At 46.5% G+C, this 14,792-nt stretch overlaps 1 protein-coding gene across 1 annotated transcript in view; it reads right to left on the reverse strand.

Annotated features, from left to right (window-relative positions):
• Window positions 1-11,057, reverse strand: part of LOC115652277 (protein FAM149A-like) — a 133,372-nt gene extending 122,315 nt beyond the window's left edge. Inside the window, 1 exon segment of the mRNA XM_030564108.1 lies at window positions 10,881-11,057. The gene's annotated coding sequence lies outside the window, so the exon portion shown is untranslated.
• Window positions 11,058-14,792: the final 3,735 nt, after the last annotated feature.

A 14,792-nucleotide genomic window follows, 5' to 3' on the forward strand; every position in this document is an offset into this window, starting at 1 on the left:
TCCGTTTCTGTTGATTTTACCACTATGTGTTATTACCAAGAGTCATAACCATGAGTCATCATCAACTCCCATGAAGTCATCTTCAACAGCCTCTCCTCCCCTTCTATCTAGGCCCTTACCAAGTCCTTTTGTTTCTTCCTCTACAATAACAAACTTTGCCACTTCTTTTATGATTACTGCCAATATACTAGCCCATACCCTAGTTTTTCTCTCTTCTTGACTACCGTAGCCTTCAGCTCTCTTATCCAAAACTGTTCCCAAAAATCATAGAATCATAGAAGTGCAGAGCTGGAAGGGACCTCAAGAAGTCAGCTAGTGCACTAGGACAGGGCAAAGTATATTCTAACCTTTGTCTAACCTGTTCTTAAAAACCTTCAATGACAGGGATTCCACAATCTCCCTTGGAAGCCTATTCCAGATCTTAACTATCCTTACAGTTAGAAATGTTTTGCTAATACCTAACCTAAATCTCCTTGCTGCAGATTAAGCCCATTATTTCTTGTCCTATCTTTAGTTAACATGTAGAATAACTGAACCTCTTCATAACAGCCCTTTAACACATTGCAAGATTTATCGTGCCCTGCTCAGTCTTCTTTTTTCAAGATTAAACATGCCAAGTTTTTTAAGTTGTCCTCATAGGTCATGCTTTCTGAACCTTTTATAATTTTTGTTGTTCTCCACTGGATTCTACAAATTGTCCACATCTGTCTTAGCGTGTAGCACCCAAAACTAAAAGTACTGCAGTTGAGGCCTTACCAGTGCAAAGTAGAACAGGACAACTACCTCCTGTGTCTTACTATATGACAAACCTGTTAATACACCCCAGAATGATATTTGCCTTTTTTGCAACTACATCACATTGCTCACTCATATTCAATTTGTCATACACTATAAATATGTGTATTTGTTTTTGTTTTTTCCTTCCTAAGCGCAGTACTTTGAACTTGTCTTTATTGCCTTTCATATTGTTGACTTCAGATCAATTTTCCCGTTTGTCAAAGTAGTTTTGAATTCTCACCCTATCCTAAAGTGCTAGCAAACTCCTCCAACTTGGTGTCATCCACATATTTTACAATCATACTCTCCACTCCATTCTCATGGCAAGTTATGAGAATGTATGGCATCTCTGAAAAATCGATCAAGCTGATAGAAAACATCTACAGTGAGTAGACAAGAAGCTGATGAAATGGTTCAGGGTCACTGGAGGAGAGACAAAACGATGAATGGTATCACAAGATTTGTTCAACTTAATACTGGAAGCAGTAATAGCTGTAGCACTGACAGACGAAATGGGAAGAGTCATGTTAATATGTAGAACGACAGTGCATAACCTTAGATTTGCAGAGGATATTGACCTCATGGTACTGCACAAGAAGGATTTACAGAGCATAACTGACAAGTTGATGATAAAAACAGAAAATTCATATTGAACATCAGCATGGAGAACACAAAAATTATGGCACTTGGAAGACAAGAGGAAGAGGTAAAGATTAAACTCAAAGACAAAAAATTAAAACAAGTGGGAAAATGTGCGTACCTTACATACCTCTATCAAAGAATGGGAATTGTGAAGATAACAAAAAGAAAAATCAGACTGGCCCTACTGCATTTGCAAAACTCTGCAAGATCTGTAAGGCTAAAAATATTTCAATAAAAACAAAAATCAGCATATACCAGACAACTGTCATGCCAGTAATGCTCTATGGGGTCAGAACGCTGAAGTACGACTATATCTGGCAATGAAAGATTTTGACTGCAGAAATTAACTGGCTTGGGGGTAAATACTGACAGTTTCAAAACTGCAGAAAATAAAAAGATGAAGAGATAAGAAAATGGATAGAGCAAGAAATAATGCTATTACAGAAGATTCAGAAAAGACAACTGTGGTGGTTTGGAAATGTGTTCAAGACTGCAGCTTAAAAGTATACCATACATGAGAGTACATACCAGAGTGCAAAAACTTGAAATAAGAGGAAGCCCAAGGATGTGTTGGATAGATATGATGAAGAATGATATAGAACAAAAAGATTTAAAGATGTACCAGGCTTCACAGCTTTGTTCAAGACAGAGTGGTGGACAGACTTCAATTGGGCCCATTGTTGCTTTTGAGCTAACAGACAGCTGTCATAACCTTAGTCCCAGATTTGGACCTTAGCGTCCAAAATATGGGGGTTAGCATGAAAACTTCCAAGCTTAGCTACCAGCTTGGACCTGGTACTTGCTGCCACCACCCAAAAAATTAGAGTGTTTTGGGGCACTCTGGTCCCCCTGAAAAACCTTCCCTGGGGACCCCAAGACCCAAATCCCTTGAGTCGCACAACAAAGGGAAATAATCCTTTTTCCCTTCCCCCCTCCAGGTGCTCCTGGAGAGATACACAGACACAAGCTCTGTGAAACTACACAGAGTGACTCCCCCTCTCTGTTCCCAGTCCTGGAAACAAAAAGTACTTTCCTCTTCACCCAGAGGGAACGCAAAATCAGGCTAGCAAATCCAACACACACATATCTCCCCCCCTGATTTCTTCCTCCCACCAATTCCCTGGTGAGTACAGACTCAATTTCCCTGAAGTAAAGAAAAACTCCAACAGGTCTTAAAAGAAAGCTTTATATAAAAAGAAAGAAAAATACATACAAATGGTCTCTCTGTATTAAGGTGACGAAATACAGGGTCAATTGCTTAAAAGAATATTGAATAAATAGCCTTATTCAAAAAGAATACAAATCAAAGCACTCCAGCACTTATATTCATGCAAATACCAAAGAAAAGAAACCATATAACTTACTATCTGATCTCTTTGTCCTTACACTTAGAAACAAAAGATTAGAAAGCAGAACTACTTCTCCAAAGCTCAGAGAAAGCAGGCAGACAGAAAACAAAGACTCAGACACAAACTTCCCTCCACCCAAAGTTGAAAATATCCGGTTTCCTGATTGGTCCTCTGGTCAGGTGCTTCAGGTGAATGAGACATTAACCCTTAGCTATCTGTTTATGACACGCCCCCCAAATTGCAGACAGTGGGGAAGCTCACTGGCGGCGATTTCCTTCTAGAACTTGAAAATAAACAGATTAATACAACACATGCACCTTTACATATACCCCTAAGTATATAACTAACAGACTTCTACATTTTAAGAACACTTTTTAACTACTGAATTTTGGGAAACTCTCACAGGAGAGTGCATCAGCAACTTTGTTAGAAGCTCCTGTGATGTGCTGAATTTCAAAATCAAAATCTTGGAGAGCTAAACTCCAACGAAGAAGTTTCTTCTTGTTCCCCTTGGCAGTATGAAGCCACTTTAGTGCAGCATGGTCAGTTTGTAGTTGGAACCGCCGTCCCCAAACATATGGGCGTAGCTTTTCCAGGGCGTACACAATGGCATAGCATTCCTTTTCACTGACTGACCAGTGACTTTCCCTCTCAGACAGTTTCTTGCTGAGAAACACGACAGGATGGAAGTTGTGATCTGTTGCTTCCTGCATGAGCACTGCTCCTATACCACGCTCAGATGCATTCGTGGTTACTACGAATGGCTTGTCAAAGTCCGGGGCCCTGAGTACAGGGTCAGACATGAGCGTTGTCTTAAGTTGGGTAAAAGCCTTTTGACACTCATCAGTCCACTTAACGGCATTTGGCTGGGTCTTTTTGGTCAGGTCGGTCAATGGGGCAGCAATTTGGCTGTAGTGTGGTACAAATCGCCTGTAGTATCCGGCCAAGCCTAAGAAGGATTGGACCTGTTTCTTTGACCTTGGGACAGGCCACTTTTGGATAGCATCCACCTTGGCCTGTAGGGGGTTTATGGTTCCTCAACCCACCTGGTGCCCCAGGTAAGTCACTCTTTTTTGGCCTATTTGACACTTTTTGGCCTTAACAGTTAGTCCTGCCTGCCTGATGCGCTCTTCCAGGTGTAGTAGGTGTTCGGGCCAGGAGTCTGAAAAAATGGCCACATCATCGAGGTAGGCAACTGCAAATTCTCCCAGTCCAGCTAGTAGACCATCTACCAGCCTCTGGAAGGTGGCGGGTGCATTTCGAAGGCCGAAAGGAAGGACATTGAATTCATACACCCCCGCATGGGTGACGAATGCTGACCTCTCCTTGGCAGGTTCATGTAGCAGTACTTGCCAGTACCCCTTGGTTAAGTCTATTGTAGAGATGAACTGGGCACGTCCCAACTTCTCCAATAGCTCATCGGTGCGTGGCATTGGATAGTTGTCCGGACGAGTTACAGCATTTAGCTTACGGTAGTCCACGCAAAAGCGTATTTCCCCATCTGGTTTGGGTACCAGAACCACTGGAGATGCCCATGCACTGGTAGATGAGCGGATTATACCCATCTGTAGCATGTTCTGGATCTCCCGTTCTATAGCAGCTTGGGCATGAGGAGACACCCGGTAGGGTGGGGTTGTGATTGGGTGAGCATTACCTGTATCAATGGAGTGGTATGCCCGTTCAGTCCATCCTGGGGTGGCTGAGAACAATGGAGCGAAGCTAGTGCACAGCTCCTTGATTTGTTGCCGCTGCAGACGTTCCAGGGTGGTTGAGAGGTTCACCTCTTGCACGCCACCGTCTTTTTTCCCGTCGTAGTAGACACCGTCAGGCCACTCAGCATCATCTCCCTGGACTGTAAACTGACAAACCTGTAAGTCTCTGGAATAAAAAGGCTTGAGAGAATTAACATGGTAAACTCTAGGTTTTAGTGAGGAATTGGGAAATGCTATGAGGTAATTCACAGTTCCCAGGCGCTCTTGGACCGTGAATGGCCCTTCCCATGATGCTTCCATCTTATGGGCCTGTTGCGCCTTCAAGACCATAACCTTGTCTCCTACCTTGAAGGAACGTTCTCTGGCATGTCTGTCATACCAGGCCTTTTGCTCTTCTTGAGCATCCTTGAGGTTCTCTCTAGCAAGGGCTAAAGAGTGTCGGAAGGTGCTTTGTAGGTTGCTTACAAAGTCCAGAATGTTAGTTCCTGGAGAAGGCGTAAACCCCTCCCATTGCTGCATCACCAACTGTAATGGCCCCTTAACCTCGTGACCATACACAAGTTCAAATGGTGAAAACCCTAAACTGGGATGTGGTACAGCCCTGTAGGCAAACAGCAACTGCTGCAACACTAGGTCCCAATTATTGGAGAATTCGTTGATGAATTTTCATATCATGGCCCCCAAAGTTCCATTGAACCTTTCCACCAGGCCATTGGTTTGATGGTGGTACGGGGTGGCAACCAAGTGATTTACCCCATGAGTTTCCCACAGTTTTTCCATGGTCCCAGCCAGGAAATTAGACCCTGAATCTGTAAGGATGTCGGAGGGCTAACCTACCCTGGCAAAGATGTCTGTTAGGGCCAGGCACACAGTGTTAGCCCTGGTGTTGCCTAGAGCGACTGCTTCTGGCCATCGGGTAGCAAAGTCCACTAAAGTCAGTACGTACTGCTTTCCTCTGGGCGTCTTTTTTGGGAAAGGGCCCAGAATATCCACAGCTACTCGCTGAAATGGGACCTCAATTATGGGGAGTGGCTGGAGAGGGACCTTGCCCTGGTCTTGAGGCTTTCCCACTCTTTGGCACACCTCACAAGACCGGACATACTTGGCAACGTCCTTGCCCATCCCCTCCCAGTGGAAGGATTTCCCCAACTGGTCCTTGGTTCTGTTCACCCCAGCATGGCCACTGGGATGATCATGGGCTAAGCTGAAGAGCTTCCCCCGGTACTTAGTTGGAACCACCAACTGTTTTTGCGGCTGCCATTCTTCCCGGTGTCCACCAGAAAGAATTTCCTTGTATAAAAGTCCTTGGTCTATAACAAACCGGGATCGATTAGAAGAGCTGAGAGGCGGTGGGGTGCTCCGTGCCGCCGCCCAAGCTTTCTGAAGGCTGTCATCTGCTTCCTGCTCAGTCTGGAACTGTTCCCTTGAGGCTGGGGTCACCAGTTCTTCCTCAGACTGTGGACTTGGGCTTGGTCCCTCTGGAAGCAATGTAGGTGATGGGGTTGTTTCCGTTGCTGGTGAACCACTCTCCGCTGGTGCACCTGAGGGTATTTCAGGCTCTGGCTGAGCCTTTTGGGTATGGCTGTCTGTTGTTTCTGCCAGTTCTGGCTCGCTGGCGCCCACTGGCGTTGAGTTTGAAGATGGGGTTGCAATTGCTGGTGCTGGTTGCTGTTCCAGTTCCGGGCCTGGGACTGGAGGTGCTGTGGCTGTTTCAGTGGTTGGCATGGAATCTGGATCCACTACCTCTGTCTGGGTCTCTGGTAACACAGACGGGGCGTCTGTGGACGGCTCAGGAACAGGAATGGGTCTGGAAGCTTGCCTGGTTTGGCTACGTGTAACCATTCCCACTCTCTTGGCCCGCCTCACCTGGTTGGCCAAGTCTTCCCCCAGTAGCATGGGGATAGGATAATTGTCATAGACTGCAAAAGTCCACATTCCTGACCAGCCTTTGTACTGGACAGGCAGTTGAGCTGTAGGCAAGTCTACAGCTTGTGACATGAAGGGGTAAATTGTAACTTTGGCCTTTGGGTTGATGAATATGGGGTCAACGAAGGATTGGTGGATAGCTGACACTTGTGCCCCCGTGTCTCTCCACTCAGTAACCTTCTTTCCGCCCACTCTCAAATTTTCCCTTCGCTCCAAGGGTATTTGAGAGGCATTTGGGCCTGGGGATCTTTGGTGTGATGGTGGTGTAATGAATTGCACTCACATGGTGTTCTTGGGACAGTTGGCCTTGATATGTCCCAGTTCATTACACTTAAAGCATCTTCCATCTGATGGGTCACTGGGCCGAGGTGAGTTACTGGAGACTGGTGAGGTGGAAGAGTAGAGTGTCTGTGGCTTTACTTGGGGGGTATGTGGGGTCTTTGGCTGTCCTCGGTTGTAGGGTTTATGGTCTGTGTGCCCCCTGGGGTATTCGTTCCCCTTGACCGTAGCTTTCTTGCTTTCTGCCAGTTCCATCCATTTGGCTCCAATCTCCCCCGCCTCAGCGAGATCTTTGGGTTTTCCATCTTGTATGTACCGTGTGATGTCTTCAGGAACACCATCCAAGAACTGCTCCATTTGTATGAGGAGGTGCAGTTCTTCCAAGGTTTGAACGTTGTTTCCTGTTATCCAGGCCTCATAGTTTTTTGCAATGTAGTAGGCGTGTTTGGGAAATGACACCTCTGGTTTACACTTTTGGGTTCTGAAGCGCCGACGGGCATGATCTGGGGTTATCCCCATTCTGTATCTGGCCTTGGTTTGAAAAAGTTTATAGTCATTCATTTGCTGCTTAGGCATTTCAGCTGCCACCTCTGCTAAAGGTCCACTGAGCTGTGGCCTCAATTTTACCATGTACTGGTCTTTGGGGATGTTGTACCCAAGACAGGCTCTTTCAAAATTTTCCAAGAAGGCCTCGGTGTCATCACCTGCCTTGTAGGTGGGAAATTTCCTGTGCTGTGGAGCAATAGTTGGCGCCGGGTTGTTAGCGTTGGCTGGCACATGCAGCCCAGCTTTTGCCAAGTCCAGTTCATGTTTTTTCTGTTTTTCCTTCTCTTCATTTTCTTTTTGTTGTTTTTCCATTTCTTTTTGTTGTTTTTCCATGTCTCGGCGGTTGTCCACCTCTTTGGCTGCCTGTTCTCTTTGGTAGGCTGCCTCTCTTTCTCTCTCTCTTATTTCCATCTCTGTTTGTTTTATTTCCAGTTGTCGCCTGTGTTCAGCTTCTTTGATTTGTTCTTCGGCCTCCATTTTTGTCTTGGTAGACATGTTTCCTGTTTTCTTGTGTTGGGGTGCCCTCCGGTGTTTATCTTCTGAACTGCAGGTTCTCTGTTGCCTCCTGAAGTCTGCCTAGCAACAGTGCCTTTAGCTAATCTTCAATGTTAAGTAAACCTGAAAAACCACTTTATTTGCATGTATATAGGGCTGGTAATGACTCCTAATGGGAGTGCTATTGCATGACAAAAGACCTGTAACAGCTCCTTAATGGCTTCTTGCTTAACATGCAAGCCACAAACTGCCAGAGAGAGCAGAAAAAAAAATTCTCTCTGGTTCCCTTTTAAAACCAAACTGTTTCTCTCTGCTAAAAAGCCCTTAGCAGAGAAGAGAAAAATATAATATTCCTACTGGCTTCTGGATTCTGCCTATTATCCCACCGCTACCACCATGTCATAACCTTAGTCCCAGATTTGGACCTTAGCGTCCAAAATATGGGGGTTAGCATGAAAACCTCCAAGCTTAGCTACCAGCTTGGACCTGGTACTTGCTGCCACCACCCAAAAAATTAGAGTGTTTTGGGGCACTCTGGTCCCCCTGAAAAACCTTCCCTGGGGACCCCAAGACCCAAATCCCTTGAGTCGCACAACAAAGGGAAATAATCCTTTTTCCCTTCCCCCCTCCAGGTGCTCCTGGAGAGATACACAGACACAAGCTCTGTGAAACTACACAGAGTGACTCCCCCTCTCTGTTCCCAGTCCTGGAAACAAAAAGTACTTTCCTCTTCACCCAGAGGGAATGCAAAATCAGGCTAGCAAATCCAACACACACATATCTCCCCCCCTGATTTCTTCCTCCCACCAATTCCCTGGTGAGTACAGACTCAATTTCCCTGAAGTAAAGAAAAACTCCAACAGGTCTTAAAAGAAAGCTTCATATAAAAAGAAAGAAAAATACATACAAATGGTCTCTCTGTATTAAGGTGACGAAATACAGGGTCAATTGCTTAAAAGAATATTGAATAAACAGCCTTATTCAAAAAGAACACAAATCAAAGCACTCCAGCACTTATATTCATGCAAATATCAAAGAAAAGAAACCATATAACTTACTATCTGATCTCTTTGTCCTTACACTTAGAAACAAAAGATTAGAAAGCAGAACTACTTCTCCGAAGCTCAGAGAAAGCAGGCAGACAGAAAACAAAGACTCAGACACAAACTTCCCTCCACCCAAAGTTGAAAAAATCCGGTTTCCTGATTGGTCCTCTGGTCAGGTGCTTCAGGTGAAAGAGACATTAACCCTTAGCTATCTGTTTATGACAGCAATCAAAGAAGACAACTCCTCCACTTCATTATACAAGTTTTCATTAATGGAATATTGAATATTATCAGAACCAGGACAGATCTTTGCAGGACCTCCTAGATGCCCCCCTCCCAGTTTGACAGCAAACCTCGATGACTACTCTTGGAGTACAGTCTTTCAACCAGTTGTGCACCAACCTTATAATTTCACCTAGACCACATTTCCCGTGTTCTCCTTATGAGAATGTCATGAGGCACTACTGCAAAAAGCTTACTAAAATCAAGATATATCACATTTACATCTTTCCCCTACCCAGTAGACCAGTAACCCTGTCAAAGAAGGAAAATAGATAGCATTGGCATGATTTATTCTTGACAAATCCATGTTGGCGATTACTTATAACCTTATTACCCTCTGATACTCCTCTGCCTTTTCTACCAGTGCGACTTTCTGCACTTCCAGAATTCCTGTTTTCCTCACAAAGTTCAAGTTACTTTTACTTTCAGAACACTGCGCATTCTCCTCCTCCACATGCTCCCATCTTATATTGTATTACCAAAAATTATGAATATTAATATAGTATCACATTGATATAGATTAAATTTTTATGCTGAGAAAGTCAAGAAAATTGAAATTATAAGTGACCTCAGCAATCAATGTTACAGCTTTGTCCAACATGATTTTCACATCAAAATAATAGTAGATTTCACATATCAATTTTATATGATATATTAAGGACTAAAAGAAATCCAGACACATATTTTGCAATACAAAGCTGTTTGCAAATACCCCAATTAAAATATGTTCTCACTAGTAGCATTACCAAATATTTGTTTTTCTCTGATCATAACTGTGCTAACTATAGCTGCAACTGAAGCATGATATGGGCATAATATAATATCCATAACTTTATAATTTTAGCATGTATTTTTCTTTTAAAACTTTAGACAAAGTAATTAGCTGGTAAATCGGCTTAGCTACACTTCATGTTATTGGAGCTCTGCAGCTTTACATCAGCTGAGAAACTGCCCTGTTTTCTAATGTGGCACAACTTTCTGTAAGCAGAATATCCCACAAAATGCACATTTAAGTGGTTGGATATGTGTAGTTGTCTTTAACTATAGTCGAAGTTAAGTATTTTCAAACTCAGTGCTGGAAAAGTTCAGATATAAAGAAAGTTTCCAATCTTTTTAAAGTATCTCTTTACATTATATTTATGAATATAATTCAAATATGTACTTCAACACACAGCAGGCATGTTGAAGCAGCCTTTTACAATGATCACAAGTGTAAAAATAATTGTAGGGCAACACCTCATTTAAACTAGCAGGCCCTTTTACCCTCTCCTTTGCCTTAGCTGGTTTCTCTGCTGAGCCCTATTTCTAACAGAATTTTACCCTACCAAGATAAAAAGAAATAGGTCAAACTTCATTTAGGAGAGTATTACACAACCTGGGAGGTCAGAATCTGATCTCAGATACCCTGGCATAAATCCAGTCACCTTGTTGATGGTGGTAGAGTTGCTCTGGATTCATTATACCTGTGTAACCCAGTGCAGAAACCAGGCCTCTGTCCCTAGGAGCACAGCTGATTTGCACAGGAGCATTTTAAACCTTTTCCCCAAACATGGGTCCTTCCCAGAGGGGAAGCGCTTTGGGCACCCCAGGGGCTAGCTGCATAATAGGGGAGGTTAGGTTACCTATTAGCTGGGCAGGACGCAAGCTCCATACTTATAAGGGAGGGTAATACCCCTTACCCTACACCCCCCAAAATCAAGCTGAGCCTTTCCTCGACCAGAGAACCAGGCTCTCCTAACGCCCCCACCCCCTGGCTGCCTGGGCGAGGGAAACCCCGCGCCATTTGGGAGCCAGACACAGCCCCCCCTCAGCCATTCCCCACTCACGCTAGGTCGGCAGCGCTAGGGGCGCAGGCTCCGCCCTCGGGGTCGCTCTCGGCCACCCCCTCCTCGCCGATATCGGGCAGGGTGACGAAGAGCAGCGGTTTGGCGCCGGGGGCTGCCCAGGCACTGGGCTCTCTGTCCGCGGGAGCCGCTGCCTGGCGCGGGGAGCTGCCGACTCCGCCCGGGGGCTGCGCCACCCCAGCCCCGCCACCGGGGGCCGCCCGCCCCGGGAGCACCGCGGCGGCAGAAGCCGGGGAGCCCTCGGCTAGTGGGGGGAGCGGCCGAGGGCTGGCGGGCAGGGAGCCGGGCACGGGAGCGCGGGGGAAGGACGGGGCGGGCAGGGGGTGGAGGGGAGACGGGGGAGGCAGCGCCCTGGACGCGGCAGGGCAGCCAGGAGCCGCCCCGGGCACGGGGGAGCAGGAGGCGGCGGGGCCCGGGGCTGGAGCCGCGGAGGGCTTGAAGAGCCTGGCGAAGATGGTGCCCAGGTCCAGCACCGCCACCTTCATGGCTGCGCGCTCGGCCGCAGCCGCTCGCAGCCCCGCGCAGAGCGAAAGCAGAGCCCGGGGCGCGGAGCGGACAGCGCCCACCCGGCGGGGGAGAGGGGCTGAGCCTCCTCCCCCACCTCCAGCCAGCCGAGCCCGAGCCTAAGGCGAAGTGTCCCCACGCCGCTGGCGAGCGGTGCCGGCCGCGCTCGCTGTTAGGGGCTGCGTGCTGGCAGGTTGCCGCAGGTGCCGGACAGAGAAGCAGCAGGGAAGAGGTGGGGCGGGGGTTGCTAAGCTAAACAAAAACCGAGGAGCTGCGGTAATTGGGCGGTTGTGCAGCTCCAGGGTCTGGGCCGTGCATGGAAATTGACAGTGTGCATCACGCACGGCTCCACCCGGCATAGCCCTTAACAGGGAACCTGTTGTTGAAGAAACAGACCTGTCCAAATTATACATCATCTAGGCAGGACTAAAAGAGTCTGCTGGAGCTGAACAAAGCCCTTGGAACAATTCCTGGCTGGCCAAAGCAAGAGCTCTGTGGGAGGCGGGGAAGGGGAACGTGCAAAAGAAAATGGGACTATTTCTGCGTGGCAAACCATGTTTCTGAAAAGGCTTTTTGTTTTAAATAATGTACTCTGTTTGGAATAAGGAACGTAGTTCTTAAAGCTAAAATCCCAGCCAAATCAGCTCTTAGGTGAGTCTGTCAAATAAGGGTTTGTGGTAAAAGGTGTTAACTGTTCTGGCCAAGTGACAAATCACTCCTGAGAAGAATGGGTGAAATCTGGATGCCTAGGCTCAATCGTGCAAAATCCGGAGATGTTGGGTTAGGCGAAAGGGACCTAATTAACGTAGAACACCACTCCTAACACTTGGGTGGATAACTGCATAATGAGGCTCTGCACAGGCATAGAAATCCATCTGCAAGCTAAAAATTGCAAGAGTGGGGCCTAGAAGTCTAAATGGCTTCTCAATTGTTCATGGATGTTTGGATAGCAATAATGAGGAGTGCAGTTTTACATTTGTGCTTGGTTGAGACATTGCAACTTTTCCTATAAAATGCAGACCTCACAACCACAGTTATCCATGTCATAGTTTCAGTTCTGATTATTGCATGTGCTTTATTGGGTAGAACACCTGAAGACTACTGTTTGAAGCTGCAGCTAGTGCAGATTGCAAGTCAATGTGGCTTGGAGATTCTAGGCTGTTGGAATGTTCCCATTAAGACCTGCAGGCAACATAAGTTAGAGCAGCCTTCAGATCTGTGCACTTTGCCCCAAGATGTGGGGCCACAAAGATCTGGAAGTCACCTTTGCACATCACCCCTCATTTTGTGTCAGCCACAGCCTGGTTGGACCAGAGAGTCTGGTCAGGTGTTTCACTACTGATTGGTGCCTCTCGAGGGGTATCACAAACTAAAATTATGAAAATTTTCTTCCATTTTGAATGTGCACACTCACACACTGGTTTAATACTGTTGCTTGTGCATAAAGATCTATATTTTTTAAAGAAAAAACATTAAAATATTTAGTGAGATCATTTAGATAGTTACAGTTTACTCATCAGGGAGTCTCCTTGGTGAGGCTAAATAGTCTATATTATGATTTATTACCAGAAATCAAACCGCAGTTGATTTCTGTCTTAATGTTCTTCAATAAATTTTCAACAAAAGAGATATTTTGAAAATATGCATATCTGAATAAAGTTTAGATATTGGGGAAAATATTTCAAACAGGTTATTACTATGAATATTTATCACTATACAAATAAACAATCATAATAATCTTAATGATAATAAGAATAGTAGTACAAATACCATCCAGAGGATTCAGTTAGGACTGGACCAAAGAGAGAAGTCAAAAAGGGTACAGCAGTCAAGACCAGAGATGACTTTTGGCAGCCAAATAAAAAGAAAAATATGAAACTAGAGAGAAACTCTATGGCAAAAGAAGCAGATTTGGATACAAAGTGGAGTGTGGGTGTAGTGAAGCAGAGTGGCTTCCCTCCCGTATCCACCGGAGGGCAAGGGATCACTATACTTGTTGGAGATCATAGGTAGTGCCCCCTCTGAGATAAGGGGATGAGTCAATGGCAGCGGTAGACAGAACCCCTTCACCCTTCCTCAGTTTAGGAAGGATGGAGGTCGAGAAGTTGATTAAATGGCTCACTAAGAGCCAACAGCAGCAGCAACTGCTGCAACAACTCAGGAATCAGCAACAGCAACTGATTCGAGAACTGGGGGGCCAGAACTGCGAGCAACAACAGTGCTTGCAGCACTTCTGCTGACTCCCACAACTTCAGGGGTGCTGCGGCCCTGGCTGACCACACGGTGCCTTTGCGCTTGGCAAAAATGGGCCCCAAGGATGATCCCAAAGCCTTCCTTACCATGTTTGGCAGGGTCGCCTACACAGGAGAAATGGGCCATCCTATCTGGCTCATCCCAGGTCATCTACTGGGGGCTCCCGGTAGGGAAGCCCAAGAGTATGGGTAGTTGAAGGCTGCCATCCTTGATGCACTTAAGATCACACCAGAGACATTCTGGCAGTGACTCCAGGAGAAAAGCTACCCTCCTGGGGCCCAACCGAAAGTGGCAGCCCAGCAGCTGAAGGATGCCTGCTGGGGCTGGCTCCAGCCCAATGGGGGCCAAAGTCACTGAAAAAGTTCTCAAACAATTCATATATATCCTTCCAACACGAGACCCTGATGGATGACTTGTTGGTGGCAGAGGCCACTGTTGGGCCTGGGGCTCGGCCTGTGAACCTGTTGATGGTCTCCCCTGCTCCTCCGGGAAGAGAAGACCAAGGCCCAAAGTAGTAAACCCTAACCCAGCCCAAGACACCCTGAGAGATAGGAGGTCAGTAAGCCCCAATGCCCACCCTCTACAGCACCATCATGGGGAAGGCCCAGACTGCAGGCACACCAATGCCCAGCTCTACAGACAGGCCCTGTCACCCCGAGATCAGCCCTTGTTTCACTTGCTGCCAGTTTGGACATCTCAAATGACAATATCCCATGATGGACTGCAGTTTTGGCCAAGTCTGTTTCGGGGAGGCCCCGGGCCCGTAAGCAGCCGTTGGATAAGCTGATAAATCCCCCTTAGCATGAACAGAGTCCAGGCATCCACTCTCCTTGATTTGGAGTGCAGGCAGAGTCTCATCCTCCAGGATCTCACCCTGTGTCCAGACCTGCCATTGGGTGTCATTCAGCTGCAGTGCATCCACAGGGATGTGAAGCCCTGTCCCAAGACCTGGGTCACCCTGACTGTGAAAGGGGAGATATGGACCACAATGGTTGGGCTGGCACCAAGTCTGGCATACCTGACTGAGGAGCAACTGAGGCAGGCCAGGAGCCTGTTGAAGTCATTCCCCAAAACCTTCATGGTGCTGCCATGGCACACCACGCTAGGTTAACATAGAATATTGACAAACCTGGAAGA

This window comes from Gopherus evgoodei, chromosome 5 (assembly GCF_007399415.2).
Source record: "Gopherus evgoodei ecotype Sinaloan lineage chromosome 5, rGopEvg1_v1.p, whole genome shotgun sequence".
In the NCBI taxonomy this organism is placed as follows: Eukaryota; Metazoa; Chordata; order Testudines; family Testudinidae; genus Gopherus; species Gopherus evgoodei.